The sequence below is a fragment of the Apis cerana genome, linkage group LG16 (assembly GCF_029169275.1).
Source record: "Apis cerana isolate GH-2021 linkage group LG16, AcerK_1.0, whole genome shotgun sequence".
NCBI classification, from domain to species: domain Eukaryota; kingdom Metazoa; phylum Arthropoda; class Insecta; order Hymenoptera; family Apidae; genus Apis; species Apis cerana.
In genome coordinates, this window is record NC_083867.1 from 424,112 (window position 1) to 443,252 (window position 19,141).

Consider the following 19,141-nt stretch of genomic DNA (forward strand, 5'->3'; position numbering starts at 1 on the left):
TATATAAATATATTATATAAATATTATATAATAATAATTATTATTATAATATATAATAAATTATATAATAATAATAATAAATATTATATAAATATCATATAAATATTTTATATAATATATAAAATAATATAGATTTATATAATTTATATAATATAAAAAAATAAAATATTGGCATATAAGCATATCGAAGAAATTATAGATTATTAATATACATATTATACATATACAATTATAGATTATTAATGTACACGCGCACATAAATGAAGTAAGAGGCAATCAAGAATAAATGATTTTTTTAAAGTGAATCTCTGCGCAATGTATCTTGAATAATTGAATTTATTTTTCATATATCTAATGTAAAAGACAAATTGTTTTAATGATGTTTGTATGTTAGTTACAAGAATATAAAATAGAATATAAGGATATTCATTTGAAAATTATTAGTACAAGTGTTTCGTATTCATTACAAAATTTATATCCTAATTATATCCTATGCATTATTGATATCATATAATTTTTATTTGAAATATTTTTTTATATAATTCATAATTCTTTTATTTGAACATTTTAAATTAAACACTATATAAAAAAAAAGGAATGTCTGAATTCACTTTTATAATATATATTATTGAAACATATTTATTTTCGTAGTAAGCTATTATTATTTGTCTTTTATTTTATTTTATTTTATTCAATTTTACTCTATTCCATTCTATTCCATTCTTCCATTTTCTTTCATTTTATTTCATTATATTCTGCATTTATTTATGATTTATAATACATGTATATAGATAGGATAAAGTTAATTTAATTTATTATGTAACTATATAGAAATATATTTTATTTAAATGTAGAGCAATATGAAATTAAAAAAAAAGACTATCATTTTTTACTTTTTGTTACATTTACATTTGTTACATTTGTTATATTTGTTATTATTGATATATTATATATTAGCATTTTATATTATATTTTTGAAATTGTGTATTTGGTTTTAGTTTTATTTATTGTTGCTATTTATTTTCAATTAAAGATTATATGTTAAATTAAAATTTTAATTTTAAGATATAGTTTAAAATGCATAAAAAATATTCCCTTATAAATATACATGTATCATATAAATAAATGTATATCTATCTATTAATATTATTGATCTCCTAAATATCTCTTAAATAAGCATTTTTTTTATATTGTCTCTATTTTCAGCAATTTTTAGAAATAGAAAAAATAGAAAATCGCCAAATGAGAGCATTTCAAATAATCTAAATAAATGAGATTTAATACTAATCATTAATTGTTTTAGCATATTATATTTTATTGTGAATATCGGTATCTTACTATCGGTATATTTTTTCATTTAAGCATCTATATTCAGTTTTGACTATAGATGTTTAAGTATACAATATTATGTGCAGATGCCTAAAAATATCATAAAAATGTAGGAACATTCGTAAACTGAAAATTTCTAAGGTAATTTTAAGCAATATTTTCTTTTGCAGAAACTTTTATTATGATTTTATTATTAAGTTATTAAGAAAAAAACATTGTAGTTAATGAAGCAGGCCTAATCGAATTGTCATTATGTAATGTCGATAAAATACGAACAAGTATTAAAGAAATAAGCAATATTTTTATTTTCAAGAAAAATTATTTATAAAACTATTGTAACAATACTATAATTCAAAATATATAAATTAACATTGTAACAATATATATAATATATATAATATATATAACAATATATATAATATCGATAAAATACGAACAAGTATTAAAGAAGCAACATATTTTTATTTTCAAGAAAAATTATTTATAAAACTATTGTAACAATACTATAATTTAAAATATATAAATTAATATTGGCAATAAATGTATCAGATAGAACCATTAATAAAATTAGTCATTACGTAGCTATTGAAAAAATGTATGAAAGAAAATCACCAACACCTTATTTATTTGCAATTAAATAATTAAAGAAAAATGAATGTTATAAGAATATTACAGTTTAATAATAACGATGAAAAAATATAATTAGTAAGCGGTATTATCTCGTTTAAATTCCGGATTAAAAGCTGAGAAAAACTAAAATTTTATCTCAATATGTTATGTATAACACTGAATACTGGAAGAAACATAGTTATATTTTTCTTATTAATATAATTAATATAGAAATTAAAGTTTTTATGAAATAAGAATAATAATTTTTGAAAGTTTCACATCGTATCAAATATATTTAAATATATTTAATCAATTAATTTATATAATATATAATATACTATCAAATATTTAATTCCCAATTTATTCTAAGAAATATGAAAGCAACATTATTTTATATTAAATATGCATGCAATCAAAAGAATATTATTTTAAAATATTTTAGTGAAATGGAATATGGCTGAATCATTAAGTTTATTTAAAATCATAATGAATTCATTATAATTTATTTCCAGATTGTTAAATCATTTAAGAAAGAATATCAAATTGACATATCAAATTGATATAAAAAAATGCAAAAGATAAAAATCTTATTGACGATCTAAAATTTATTGAAATTAATTTTTAAATTTTGTTGAAAATTTTAATAAAAGAATTGAAAATAAAAATTTTATCAATGAACTCAAATGAATATTATTAAATTATTGCAAATATAAGATGTTTTGAAGAATTTGTACTTGATGAATATAATGAAAAAAAAAATGTAAATATGTACATAAAAAAAATTAAATAATAGATAAATTAGATAAATTATGAAAAAAATAAATAAATTATATAATTATATGTTATATTATAAAAAGTAGTATTCGTTATTAATCAAACGAAATTGAATAATAATATTGAAATAAATATATATATGTATGTTTTGTTGATTGAACATTTTTTATGTAATTAATTTTTCTAGATAAAAATATAAAAATCTAATGCTGAAAGTATACAAAAAATTACAATTATATGCAAACTATAATAAATAATAAATAATAATAATAAAATAATTGATATATCTTACATATATTTTGTTTATATTTTGTATATGTTTTAAATACATGGATATATTTTTTAAGTATTATGTTTAAATATATTTAAATATGCATATATGTGTATTAATATAATAATACCGCAATATTGGTATTGTAATGATTTGGATATAAGCTAATGACTATCGAATGCCTTCAACTAGTTGTAACTAGTTTAATTTAGGATTAACTTAAGATTTTTATTTCGTATTTATGCACTACATATAAGTTACTCGTGCGTTGTCTATTAAAGAGCAGGTCTCTTTCATAATTGCGGATGAAATCATGTCTAATAGTCAGAATATGATATATTGACAAGCTAATTGTCGTATTCGATGATAGAAATATGCAATTATATGTGCTGACCAGATACTCAAAATAGTCTTCCAACAAATTACTTATTGTTCAGGTTTAACTGAGGACTGTTAGCCATAAAAACAGGAAGGGATTTTTTTGAGAATTTTCCCAAACAAACTACTCATAAATCACGAGAGCAATTAGTGCTCGCGAACATGCCGTCTATTTTAAACATTTTCAATCTTATAATATCTACCGATGCACGATTAGATTATGCTTATAAACTATTGTATAATACTATATACGTAATACTAAACTATTGTGGTTACATAATGAATTTACATATATAATTTTACTTATATATATAAATTTACTTATATAAATTTTCAATTACGACAATAATAACAATTAGTGATTACAGTTCTTATATGCTATAAATGCATAACTAATGATTGCAATCTTCAATTATTGTTGATCCTCATTGGTGATCTTGATGAGTTGATTCCCCTTTGATCTTTGTGAAGTGAACTCGATTCTTCTACTAGATAAGATGCAAATCTTCGATACGAGTTTGATAAGAACGCCATTAATTGTTTTAATTGACATTACATGTGTCACATCATCCTGGATGCATTTCCATAATGCGACTCAATTTCCATCGTAGCGATGCCAGATTTTTTTCCTTTATTACCATCATTGTGTTCATTCCAAAGATCTCTGATACTATTTGTCTTCATTGTTTCGCTAAAGTTGGTGCAAATAGTCGCATTACCATCGTTTCTAGAACTGTTGGTATTGCCTGCAGCAGCTGAAAACAAGTCAGACGATTCACCTTGATGTCAGTGATGTTAGGATAGGTTAAATTATTGGACTTCTAATTAGGAAATATCCAAAAGTCAATGGATTAAGAACTTTGGGATCGGACAAGATGAGAGATTAAGAATTCATATTCCATTCGTGTCAATATTGTGGACATTTCCTCAAATGTGAGACGTATTGTATATATGTGTCGTTTAGCCGATTTAACAACGCTTTCCCATAAGCCACCGAAATATGCATGTATAACATTGTGATGGTATAAATCGCCAATCAATGCCTTTTGCGATTGCAAAGTTGTAAATTGGACTGATGACAAGACTTACAACAGATGCTCATGTTCGCAATGCATAATTCAGATGAATTCTTTGATAAAATATAATAGAATGTTGCTGATTATACAGCATATCCGCTCAGCCGAGCCTTTCGCCTACCTCCCTGATCGTTAAAGAAGGGATTCAGATACCGTAATATGTTACATTATGCTATTTCTCTATCTGCATTTATATCCGCGATCTCCGCGATTTATATTCGTGTAAATGTGCACGATTGTATCCACTCTAAAATGGCGTTCTCTACAAACTCGAATTTGGACATACTGAGAGACTAGTTTGGTTGACTTTTAGATATTGTAGGAGTTTATGAATTTGTCGATCCGAAAGTTGTGCACGAACGGCTCAATAGAATTTTAGACAATGACTCATATCAAACGCGTATAATTAGAATACTCGTGGAAAGTCAAATTCTGGATCACATTGTATCATTAGTATCATACAAATTGGGGCTCGTTCCTCGAGTAATTGCATTGTTAATGATTTAGTGACTATTCATTGCGATCCTGTAATAACCAATAGGGACCATTCCAAGAAGGGCATTCTGTAAGACAGATGGACACACTTCTCGCGATAGAAGATCAACAGGATTTTCTTCGGATATAACGTGGCGCCATTCATCTCGTGAAGCATATTTACGAGATGCGATTAAGAATGTTTTCCAATGATTCAAGTAATCTTTAATCCATGCAATTAGTTATGGAATCAGTTTAATAGATTTCACTCGCAAACATAGTGTGAGAAGATATTCGAACTTTACTTATCAATTCTGATAGCAATAAGGTCCCAAACACAATTCCAAACGTAACAAATTTATTATTTTGAAGAAGGCAACGCACAATTTTGCGCATAGTAAGCGATTTCTGAATTCATGATTTAAAATTCATGATTTCTGAAGCGTCGGAAACTCTTAAGTATATACATGCACCATAGGCTCTTTCTGAAGGGTCTCAAAATTTATGTAATTCCATTATAGAATTGTTGCCTAGCGCAAAATCGTGGAATGGTAGTGATTTAAAATCAAATATATGTTCCTTGAATTCGGTATAAATACTTTGGAATACTTATTCGTCCTATGACAATCTAATTGTCAGAGTGTTTGAAGGTTTTGCGCAGAACACCACAAGATTCACTAAACACAAATATTCATGCAGTCTCTGATAGAATAGTCATTTTATAATTTGACAAACTAATGGATCGTTAATCTCAATAATTAGATGATCCAGAGCTGGTTCCCAATGTAGACCGAGCATTCAGGAATTCTTCTCGTTTTAAGAGTCAATGAATATGGCCTTGCAGAATTCTTAATGATTTTGAGCTCAAACGAGTTCTCGTTTATTCAGATGATCACAGGAGAGTATCTATCTTTTTCTTGATTGTTACTTCCTCCATGATGTTCGCGTCATTAAAAGATCAACATAAAAATCGCGCAATATTGCCTGATTCCCCACTGGATGAATTGCACTGTTATCTAATCTTATTTGACGCAGTATGTGCATGGCTAAATAATGGATTCTTCAATGGTATTTCTCTCCATAGTATACATTGCAAGGGATGCTGCTGAAACGCGATAAGTATTTGTCGAAACATTTTCTCAATATTGGCGGTTATGATGACGCGATATATGCGAAAGTGAATTAAAATGGACAAAAGATCATCCTCGATTATCATCCCAATTTGCTGCACACATCGTTCAAGGAAATGTCAATCGACAATTTCGCAGAACCATCGAAAATTACTCGTACCTTGATGGTCGTACTCGTGGTCTTGACAACAATATGGTGCGGCAAATAAAAATTAAGGTTGTATTTAGCTGAGCACGCTTTTGGTGAAGGGAATATTAACAATATAACGCCCGTTCAAATCCTGTTTTATTGTCTTCAAAAAATGATCTTCGCATAGATTTCCTGTATATTTTCTAACTCTCAAAATTGTATTAATTGTTCACTGAATTGCTCATTTGTGATAACACTGTAAATATGTGATTAAAAATTTTGAGTTGTCTTGAACCGTTCACTGAAAACTTAATCTAATTTACTTATAAGTTCTTCTCCAATCTATGTTGTTCCATGCACATAATATCCCACAATTGATCATTGTCAATTATAAGATCTATGTCGCGAGGAACCCAAAATTGAAGATCTGCTAAGGTGATGATGAGATAATATGGGATGAGACGCGAATAGCTGATTCTGAGATTTGGAAATTAGAGACATTAGAGATAATCTTATCTATTAATAGATATGATAGAGAGGAGTGCGAAACTCGGTGCACTTGGATGCTAATTCGGATGTCGAACCGCTTACGTTAGCGATATCAATACCTGAAATGACTACTCAATAGTAGTATTAAATAAATTAGAAAATTAGGTAAATTAGGAAATCTTAGGCGCTGAGCTAACGATGTCCTTATGGTATTCACTTGCGAGCCTTGATTTAATAATGCTTGACATTTATATTTTCTTTCCCTGTTGTCAATAGTATGGATAATTGCAATTGAGAGCATAATGTGCTCCGACTCGTCGATACAATACGCAGAATATGATTCTGAAATGACAGAAGCATCCTCCACATCTTTTCAGTGACCTGAGCCGATTTGACTCTTCGATATGTAGAAAAATATGTCTAACTTGACATTGCCCATACGAGTCACTGCTACACGCTTAGCTTATGTCCGGAGATAATTAAAATAGAGCTTCAACTTTTTGCGATTCGGTCACCGATCGCGAAAACCTTAAACTCTTTACATTGTACGAGTATATGATTTGAGGAACACAAGGGCTGTTGATTTTTCGGTAGTCGGTAGCAACGGTTCGCGAACGCGATTTTTTAATATGGGATCTCGTCGATTTCGGTGCAATCGTGATACGTGGAATGATTTTGGATAAAAATTTGCATTATTGTTCGAGAAAGATTTGGAAATCGTTTATAGTTTTGTGCTCAAACTAGGCCGCAATTTAAATTTTGCGAATTTAAAAGTAAGACCTATCTCTCATATTTTTATCTTTTATCTAATTCATAATTCATAAAAGAATTCAGATTAAAAATAAAAATTTATAAAAAGTAAAAAGATAGAATTTTTCTGAATTTATATTGATATTCAAAAATTTATTTACTTGGCGAAAATAATATATTTGGAATATATTAATTAAACTATATTAAGTTTATAAAATTTAATATAAACTTATATATAACTTTTAAAAATTTTTTTTAAATTTTTTGAACTTAAAAAAAATCAAAATATTCATCAATTTATGTATAATATATTATATATATACGTAATATATATATGTTATAATATATATGTAATATATATAATAATATGTATAATGTGCAATAATATGAAATAGTTATAAATCTCATCAAGTCAAATTGCTATGCAATGCATCCTCATTTAATCTCAATGGTTTTTTTTCTCTTTCTTTTTCCATATATTTTCATTATATACTGGAAAGTAGAGAGAATAAATTAATTGAGACATAGGTATTATTTGTCTATGAAAAAAAATTACTAACAAAATGATGAAGGAAAACGAAAAATTTCTGTTACCTGATTAGATTCTTAAACTATTTTTAAACAGGCATAATTCTCACATACTGGCATAATAAAAAAATTCTTATAAAAAAAAAAACTATGAAAATATATTTTATTAATTAACACAATGCTTATGCGATGAGTCTATATCATTATTTTAAAATCATTATCACATCTTATTTTGTTTCAATCACACTCATATGTTAATATTCTTTCTTTATCAAATTTTTTATAGATTTATAAATATGACTATTTCAGCTAATTACAAAAATACATAGAAATAAGAATATTAGATAACAGCAATATTTTTCTAGCTATCTTTTCATGGATAAACATTTGACAATTTTCAATTAATATAAAAATCACAATGTTTTTTTTTTATTATTATTACTCAGTGAATTTATATTAGAATTTAACATTATATGACATTACATTAAACATTACGTTATATTATGCGCGTAGCATCTTTTTATTGTTTGACGTACAAAAAAAAAGAAAAAAGATTGGAGACGGATTATAAAAAAAATTTCAATATAAAGAACAGAAAAATTATATTGATGAGTTTGAATTTTGAAATAAATTTTAAATTATTAGTAAATATATTTTATCATATTTGTCATTTTATATAAATTAATAGTAAATAGTATATAAAATATAAAATCACTACGAAAAAAACATTATAAATAACTATTTACTTACTTATGTCGTTGTCAATATATTATCACATTCAGTTTTGTTAATCGGTATTTTTATTATCAGTATTATCTGTATTTTTATTATCGGTATTATCGGTATTTTTAATATGGTAGAATAATATATAAAAATATATATATCGCAGAATATTTATATAAAAATTTTGTTTATAAAATATAATTTAAGATTAATTTAAGATTTTTAATATAATTATTTAGTTTATTTAATTATCTAAAATTATTTATAAAATACAAAAATTCAACTTTGTTAGATTTTATTCTTCTTGATCAATCTCTCCTGTCGTATAAATATTATTATTTATATTTATAAGTAAATACTATTAATATTGCAAAAAAAAATTGGTTTTATAAAAATGGTAGTTCTATAAAAAAATTTAAAAATTTTATAGACATTTAATTTCCAATTTGATTTTTCTATCGACTATTTCGTTCTTTTATTTTTTTTACCAATGATAATTCTACGTAATATGATCAAAGTTTCTAATAGGATGAAAATACTTATAAGTATAGTTGTCAATTAATTTCAATTTTATCAGCGATTTGTTAATTATATTAATTAATTTTTATTCAGTTAAAATTTCTTATTTTAATTTTATATTACAAAATTAAGATATACTCTTTCTTTTAGAAATAATATTTATAATATGGCAATATTTATAAGAACAATATATTTACATATACATATATGCGATGAGTCCGTGCACATGTGTATATTATAGTAATAGTTCATATATATTAAATAGTTTATATTGTTCGTGAGCATTACTCGCGACATTTATAAACAACTTATTCGGAAAAATTTTTTATATAAAAAACTCTTTTAATTATTATCGCACGCAGGCGTTATCTGAGAAGACTGTCTTTGAGAATTTAGCCAACATTTATAATTGTATATTTCTGACATATTTCAATCTGCTGAATGAATCTTAAAGGTTACATATTTCGAACGTGGCTAATTCAAATAATATTGTTCTAGTTTGAGAAATCTATAAGAAAGATATGCCGGCCTATGTTCTTGTTTATCAGAAAGAGCACGAATTTCACTTGCAAATAATCTCATGATGATCATCATAATCTGACTGTCGTATATGACAATTAGATAATTTGAAAACACATTATTAGACATAATTATTTGCTATGAAAGACTTTGTTCTCTGATAAATCACATTTACACGTTATACAATCATTGTGGAAACGAGCGGACGGATCCTGACCTCTACACTGCGGCGCGATCCCATAAGGACCCATTCAAAGCCCAGCCAGTATGACGATTAATCTTCAATGTACATCTCTTTCAGTGTGCATTTTCACGAAGAACAAGAATTGGAGGAAAAATTAAGGCTCGTGACAATTTTCCAATTGAATTGGAATAAAAATAGAAAACTAAATAGATAAAATTTAGCGATGATATAGTTTATATGAAAATATAATTAGAATCATTAAAGTTAGTCGCAAAGAGTTAAAAGTACCATCATTCGTTCACTCAGAGCTCTTAATATAAACAATTATATAATCCTATGATAGTAAACGATTCTAAATAGTAGCATCAATTTAAACATCCCATTTGTGCAATATCCAAAATCGTTCACCTTTCAACTTTAACATTTGATCCTACGAGCCAATATCTGGATACAGCTAGAATCAAAGAGTGAATATTTAAAATGAACTTAATTCAGTAATCAATGAACAGTAATAAACAGCAAACAAGAATCCTTGTTATCAAGAAAGGATTCACTTCAGCATCAGAGAACCATCAGTACTTTTCTGATGCTTGAAAAAAAGATCAATGCAGTCATTAGAACAGAAAGTTTGAAGAATTGAAAGAAAGTATATCGAACTCCTGATCCTGCGGCAGTCAGTATTGGACGGTCCCGCAGCAGTCAACATTTTAATTACAGTCAATTCAGCATCGTCAATTTAATCTTTCATCTAATTCCAGTAAGCAAATTCTTGTTTTTATATTAGCATAAAAGCTCAATTAAAACTCATTAATCAATGACATTCGATCAAGATCTCATTGATGAAATTTAAAAAGTTTTTCGAAGAATCTAGTTAGTTATGGTTACGGAAATCAAAAAACGATATGAGGCATATAGTTATTTATACTACAAATACGTCTATGTTCAAAAAAGCATGGAAGAAATTATTGAAGGAACCGAAGTAAAATCATTGCATGCAATTCACTTTGTTGAGTTTGAAAACATGTATTATATTTCAATATAATATCCATAGTTGAAGATTTTATAGAAAACGCATGTGCACATCAAAAATGGTTAACATTTCTTCTGCATATAACAATTTTAGCATTATCATCTCTTTTAGCCATAGATAAAATCACTATAGATTTGCCAAATTTCTCACTGGCGAAAGAAAATTTAAAAATACCATACATTAACTGTGCATTAGGCAATCCTGAAATCAATGAGTGCAGGAAAATAGATATGTCAGGATAGACATATTCTGGGCATTGCTATGTATAGATCAGTATCGAACAGGTTCTTGCTTATTGGAATAAAGGACTAAACTCGGTTAAATGCTCGACAACACTTTAACGTGACATAACCAACAGAATCCGACATGTGTACTTGGCTAGAAATAATGATTTAGATAAACAGCAGTCAAATTTTGGAAAATAGATGTCGGAAGAAAAGATATCGTGGAAATTCATGCAAGAAAAAAGTTATTGTGAAACACACTTTTTGAAAAATATGCAATAGACGACAGACGGGCATTACATAATTAGAATATCATTTCGAAATAATATACTTCAATTAGATAATTCGCGCGAACAGGTATAAAACCCTGTATTCACTTGAGAAAAAATTATCCAAGCAATCGGAATTGCAAACACAATATCAGGATTTTATGTCAAAAATTAGGATACATGACTCGATTAACTGTCTTTCAACATGAAGAAAATCATTCATTATTACTTATCCCATCATGTCGTCTCCAAGATTAACAGCACGACGACGAAAGTATCGTTTAATGAATCGGTAAAAACTTCATCGAGCCTATTATTGATAGGCTCAGAGAGTAGGATCAATTGTTCAGAACGATTTATTTTCTATTTTATTTCGATTTCACTTCAATATAAAAATGTCATATCAGCGGATATAGAAAAGATATATCATTAAATAATGAAAAAAGTCGAGAATCGCAAATTCCAACGCATTTTGTGGAGATCGAATCGGAATGTACCAGTTAGCATATACAAATTAAATACAGTCACTCACAATACTCTGTCTGCAATATTTCTAGTTACAGAATATTATAAGAAATAGAAATAGAAACATATCAAAATTTTCCAAAGAGCACTCAAATTATAATGAAAGACTTTTATATCGATCTATGGAAGCGGACAGTGTTTCGAAATTTTTACACAGACGGCGGGAGATTTCGGGTATTTTAGCACAAACCATATTTCCTCTGCGAAAATAGGCTTCCAATTGTTTAACAGTCATAATTGATTCCCATAACATTGTCTTTCAGTTAGAAATAGCGACCGAAAAGGATTTTAAAACACTGGGTTTATTATGATCAATGATGCGCTTCAATTTTGTCACTTTAGCCACACATTCGCAACTTAAACGAATTCGATTAAACGAACGATACTATTCCATATAACACAGATTTACGATCTGTTAGAACTCATAATTATCCAAACAAAGATTTTGATGCAAAGTTTGTGGAAGGTCTAGTTAGGATGAGATGAATCAATCTACTCTGATTGGATTATTCGGTTGTTTCGATCAGATTTAGAGCAATTAGCAATCCTGAAAATACCGCGTCGCCCATTAACAAAGAGCACAAAAAATACAGAATAGTTTCTTCAACACCTTCGAGAAAGCTTATAGCATGCATTTACCGGCGCTCGCTAATAGGAACTATTCTGCGAAATTTAAAGTGACTCCTCCCAATTTCTTTTCCGCGATTAGTATTTTGTGATGTTACTATCTCAATTGATATCAAAGGTTAAAACTCACTTTAGATACTGTTCGCAAATATTATTGATCAGATTGCACCATCGTGCAATGATAAATGACGTTGCATAGATAAATGATTCAGCAAATGGAAGACTTTTGTAGTTAATAGGATTGTAGAAATAAAAAGCACTTGCAATCATCAGGCATGGAGTCACATAATGTCACGCGATAATTACGACCGAATATAAATCTTGCAGCAAATGTTAATGATGTATTGTAATATATTAATATATTAAAATATATGTGATAAAATAATAAAAATAATAAAGATATGTCAATTTCTTATCGTAATAAATTAATAATAAAAGTTAAAAAATTGCTGAATTATTCGTCATTGTATTCGAAAAATCGAATTGTATTTGATATGGCGCAATCGATAAAAAATGTTTTCGTTGAATTTCGTGATAGCAGCGATTTCCTATATATGATGCGATAGACCGATCATTTCTTAACGAACTTATGTGAAGATCAATGATATTTTTAACTAAATTTTTATAATATTGATAACATTTTTTAATCATTTATTGTAAATAAATAAAATTTATTTAACATTACTGTCATATATTATATATGTATTATTTATACATTTTATTTTTTAATTAATATTTACATTTTGTTTTATTTATTTAATCATTTACACATTTACATTTCTTAATTTATAAATTTCTTTCTTATTTATTTATTTATTCTTTTATTTATTTATTTCAACATTTATTTCTTTTTTTTTAATTTATATTTTCATTTGTTTATTTATTCATTTATTCTTTTATCTATTCTTTTTTAAATTTATTTCTTGATTTATTCTTTTATTTACAGTTTCACTATAAAAGAAACTAAATATAAAATAGATAAAAGAATAAATAAATTTTTTATTTATTCTTTTATCTATTCTATATTTATTTCTTGATTAATTTTTTAATTTATAGTTTAATGTGAGCGTCGATATAGTTATCTCCTCGCTGGTGAGACTTAACATCAGTTTCCAATTTTTTTTTTTCAAAATTTAGTCTATGTAAAAAGAAAATATTTTATTAAAAAATTTATAAAATATTTTAAACTTAAAAATATTTCATTATTTATTATGATGAAATTATTAAAACTGATGGCAAACCAAGAATTACGCATATATATATTCCAATTTAAATTTGCATGATTAATTATTCTGAATTATTTTTCTTAATTATTAGATTGTATAAAATTTGTATAATACAATATTTTAAACTTTCTTTTAATTAAATACTGAAATTCTTGATATAAATTAATTATAATTTCTTTTTTCTGAAATTCTTGATATAAATTAATTATAATTTCTTTTTTCACTTTAAGTCAAATGAGAATATTTTTGTTATTATGCGTTATAAATTTAAGATTTATATTACTATTAAAGTATAAATTAAGCTTTATTGTTGTCACATTGATGTGGAATTAATTGCGAGCGATAATAAATTACTATTGTAAAACACTAATTTAAATAATCAATTTATTTCAAATTAATTTTTCTTTTCAGAATTTTTATATTTATTTAACTTTTATTTTTTATTTTTTTTTCTTTTGTTTTTTTCATAATTTATTTAACATTAATTATTAATTATAATTTATTTCAATTATCAATTATTTATATTTTACATTTTTCTAATTCATTTATATTAATTATTAATTTTAATGTTTCGTATTTTATTTATATGTTTTTAATTTATTTAATCCTTTGGATTCCGGTCTGTTTCGCTCGGTCGAACCAGCAACAGATAATTCGACGCATGTGGTGCATTCGGTGCGTTCGGTGGAATTTCTTATCTAATTTCAACTAATTTATAATGATTTCACATATATAACGTATAAAACTTTTATATTTTAATATTTTATATATCTTTACATATAAAAAAAATTTATTAAATATAAAAATCTATATTTTGTATGATATTTTATAAAGCATTTATCAAGATATATTATCAAGATGTATCATAATAATATGTCTTGTCTCTATTTGATGTTTTTTCTTATTTTGTTGGGAACACACTTTGCAATCTTTCTTTATTCCTGTTAACATAATGCAGTTTTCTATTCAAACGAATTTCATCAAATTTGGAAGAAGAAATAGAAGTCTATCGAAAATATCTGTCAATTGATTAACTAAAGTTTTTATATATTGTAAATGAGTAAGTGGCCATTCATTTCTCTGTTTTTTCACTGATTTATATAAAATATATGAATTGATCAAGCATATTTCTAAATCTCAAAAGAATAGTTTTCGCCATTTCAATGATTTCTTTAAAAAGCAATATATTGAAGTATATTGATTCGTTCGATCAACACCTCCCATATATTTTATATAATTTAATATGACATTAGGTTTTTTCATAACAATTTGAACACTAGTTCATAAGGTTTTTTTTACGGGTATAATTCCTACATTATCTTACATTATCAAAGTGGTGATAATTCTTTTATCTTTCCATGCTAGAACTAAAATATTATTTTTACGATATGCTATCAGATTTCTTGTTGAATTTCGATTTTTTTTTAAATTTGACAAGTTCTTTCTATTAAAATTAAAAGTTAAAATTGTTCCAGTTAAGTGACATTTCAATTTACGTAATTCTTCAGCTAAAGTATAACTTGTGTAATATCTATCTGTAAATATATGGTGTCCTTGAACGCCAGGAATTTTATCCAATAACATTCTATAAAAATGTAACAGAATTCTGGTTGGTATCGAAAAATCTTATTAATTTTTCTATTGTAAAAGATCCATAAGGTAGAATTCCACAAATATAGCCAGTGTTCTGCCACTGTATAAACTCTTATATCCCATTTGGTTGGTTTCTTCGGGTTGTAAGTAATAAATGATATCCGACCTTTAAATTTGATAATGGATTCATCCACACAAATTTATTCTCCCGGTATGAAATAATTTAAAAATTTGGAATTTATATAATCGAGGAAACAACTTACTAACTGCAAACGTATTTTTGAATTTGCTTGTTGTATTATATTGAAATTATTTGAAATTGTTGTTTTAAATGAAGCATCCAAAAAATCTGATTGAATCTATTTCTTATAAATATATTTGAATAAAAAGGAATATAACTAATGTTATTTTGTGACTAATATTCTTGTAAATCTGCCAAAAGCATAGTTATTATAACTCCAATAAATCTCAAAAATTCTTTGATAGTCATATATCAAATTCGCTATATGCACTCATTCCAATGCAATGATAGTACTTTTCCTTCTAACTTTTTTATTGCATAATTATTTGTTTCAATATTTTATTATTAATAAATTAATATTTTATTATTAATATTTTATTATTAATAATTCATTATTAATAATTCGCACTATTTCATTAATAAGTTCATTAGTAAAAAACAGTTTAAAAAAATTTAATAATTCATTTATATTCAAAGATACTCGCAGATTTTTTGCTGGATACAAATTATATTCTTTGCGATATATTTTTTGATTCTATGCAATTTTCTTTATGAATAGAAGTAATTTCGTTATTCAATAACGAAAAATCAAATTCGTCTTCACTTGAATTAATTCATTGCCGTATTCCATGCTTAAATAAAAACTTTGAAAATAGTATTTCTATTGCCAATCGATATTCTATCGATTATCAAATTCGGACTAACGCCGAAGATACAGTTCGATCCGCGATCATGATCTAATTTGAGATAAAATCCAGCCATTTGACAATATATTAATCAGCATCTTATAAGATAATATGTAAACAGCTTAGGAATCTATTTTTGAAGCGATATTCTAAAAAAATCAAACATAAATAAATATTATTGCTGTTCAAGTTGCATCAATCCAAGTGGTGCCAAAGAATTACCGTTGGAATGCAAAGGGTTAATTTTTTTTTTTAGTTTTTTTTTAGTATTTAATTTTTTAGTTTTAGTGGATCTCGATGCGTAGTTATATATAGCTCATCGGATGAGACTTAATAAATGATATCGATTTTCATGGATTATTCCTTGAAAAAAATTTCCAAAGATAAATTTTTTAAAAATCGATAGCAAGCTAAGAACTATATAGTCCAGTCTAGATTTGTGCCAATTTTCCTTTATTGGACTGCAAATGGACTGTAAGATTATCATGGGATCGTCGTGAGATTATAGCTGAATCATCGTCATGAAATCATTATTGAATCATCATGGAATGCGTGCATCCAAATTTTAAATTAAGATCATAAGATACATAAATTAAGTTTATTGCGAACACATTTCATAAAAACACACCATCTCACTTCAAGAAATATAAAATTTTCTATATTTCTTAATTTATCGATTTTATACAGCTAGTTACATTTGCTTTCTTTTTATTTATTATTCACCAAATTCAATTTGAGTCATTATTCGTCAACGATTGCAAGAATTCATCGGACTGGTATTTTCCAATAACCTATCGAAATGCTCTCAAAATTCAATGGCAAATCAAAACACATTTCTATAAGATTTTGAATGAGAAAGATTGAATATATTTTTATTATTTATTTAAATAATTCTTCCATGAAGGAGATATACATCATACAAATATTGTATATAATATTCATAAGAGCTTTATGCACATTGAAATTAAAAAAAAATAAATTTTGTATATCTTGGATTAAATTTTTCTAAAAAAAAAATAAAAATGGAAATACGAAATATAATGATAATTTAAAGTAATTTGAATCGTATTCACAATTAATAAATATAGATCAATAAACGTTGGCCAGTAAATTAGTTAGTTATTTGTTATTTTTAATCAAAATTAATTTCCTTTAATCTTAAATTATTGCATTGAAGAAAAATAATAAAAGAAATTGAAAAATTGTAATTGATTCATAAATTTATTTCATTCATTTGCTTTATTATATATAAAATTATATAAAATAAAATACACTATCAGAAATTTCTTTTAAAAAGTTTAATTTTATAATTATTATTTAAGATATTTCCATTTTTCTGTTTATAAAAATTAAATTAGTATAATATATACTGTATACAATGTATACTGATGAATTTTTTCTTTTTATTTTATTTTTCTTCAATTTTTTTTACTACCGTTCTTAGTACATGCAAAATAAACTAATTGTTTAATAGCATCGAATTGAAATTAAAACTTATAAAATATATACATATTTTCATTTTTATCATTTCACACCTTATAAAATTTAAACAAAATCTATAATCATATATCTATATAATTCGAAAATAATTTTTTGTACAAATTCATTTTTAATAGCAATTTTATTTTGAAGGACAAATTAACTAAAAAAATTATATTAAAATATTATAATTTAAAGAATAATGCTAGTGAATAAATGATTTGAATGAAATAAAATTTAATAAAAAAAAAAAATACATAATAATAAAACTTACGAAGTTTTTTGAAACTGTTTGTTGAAACCGTTCCAGAATTTCTCGTGTAATATATATTTTCGTTCTTACATTGTTTCTCTATTTATATCCCGTACATTGTTGTATCATTTTCATTATAATAATTCTTTCCATATAAAATAATTTTTCAATTACTAATTTTTTATTATTATTTTTTTATTATTAATAATTTTTTACATGATATTTTATATATAAATATGATTTATAATTATTTATATAATAATAATTATTATTTATAATTATAATAATATTATAATTTTTAAGAATTCATAGTTATATTTATTTATTTTTTGACATATTTGTAATTGTTAGTTAACTACATTATTTATTGTTATAACAATTATTTATAATTATGCATATATTCAATATGTATCGTAAATAATACATTTTATTTCGCGTAAGGAATAAATCAAATAAACATTTATAGGGATTTTTAAAAAAAGAAAATTTATAAAATATTTTATAGAATGCTTAATGCTGAATTAATGCTGAAATAATTTTGATAAAAAAAGTTTAATAAAAAATAAATAAAAAAAATAGAATGTATCGAATTACTAAAATATTTAAAATATTCAACTATATTTTTACATATGTTTTCATATTTCATATATATTCTTATTTCTTATAAAAATAAAAAACTATTTTTAAAGAATTCAAATAACGTTGATATAAATTTAGAACAGAAAATGGAAATAATATATCATAAAAAGCATTATTTATTTATTTATTTATAAATAATTTATGATTTTTACTAAATATAAGAAAATATATAAAAATCTTTTATTTTTATGAGTATTACTGTTTATTAGTTTTATATTTTTTATTTTATATATAATTTGTATTTTGTTATTCATATAAGTATATTTCTATGAAGAAATAATCGACATAGTCGAAATTTATGGAAAAGCAGAGGGAAACCGTTATGAAAAAGAAGAATATATTTCAATCTCATAGAATATTCCAATGAATTACGAACGCATGAAATTTTCATCAAGCATACTATTAATGTAGGAAAATCAAGAATATCGAAAATTTCTGCCACAGAGGAAATGCTTTAAGATATAAA

General features: G+C 24.9%; 1 long non-coding RNA gene across 2 annotated transcripts in view; it reads right to left on the reverse strand.

Moving 5' to 3' along the window:
* Nucleotides 1-3,975: 3,975 nt before the first annotated feature.
* Nucleotides 3,976-19,141, reverse strand: part of LOC133665611 (uncharacterized) — a 94,521-nt gene continuing 79,355 nt past the window's right edge. The window contains exon 3 of one of the 2 annotated variants that reach the window (XR_009832981.1): nucleotides 3,976-4,116. This is a non-coding gene — a long non-coding RNA (uncharacterized LOC133665611). The remainder of the gene's footprint in view (nucleotides 4,117-19,141) is intronic. The other variant, XR_009832982.1, reaches the window with a different exon arrangement.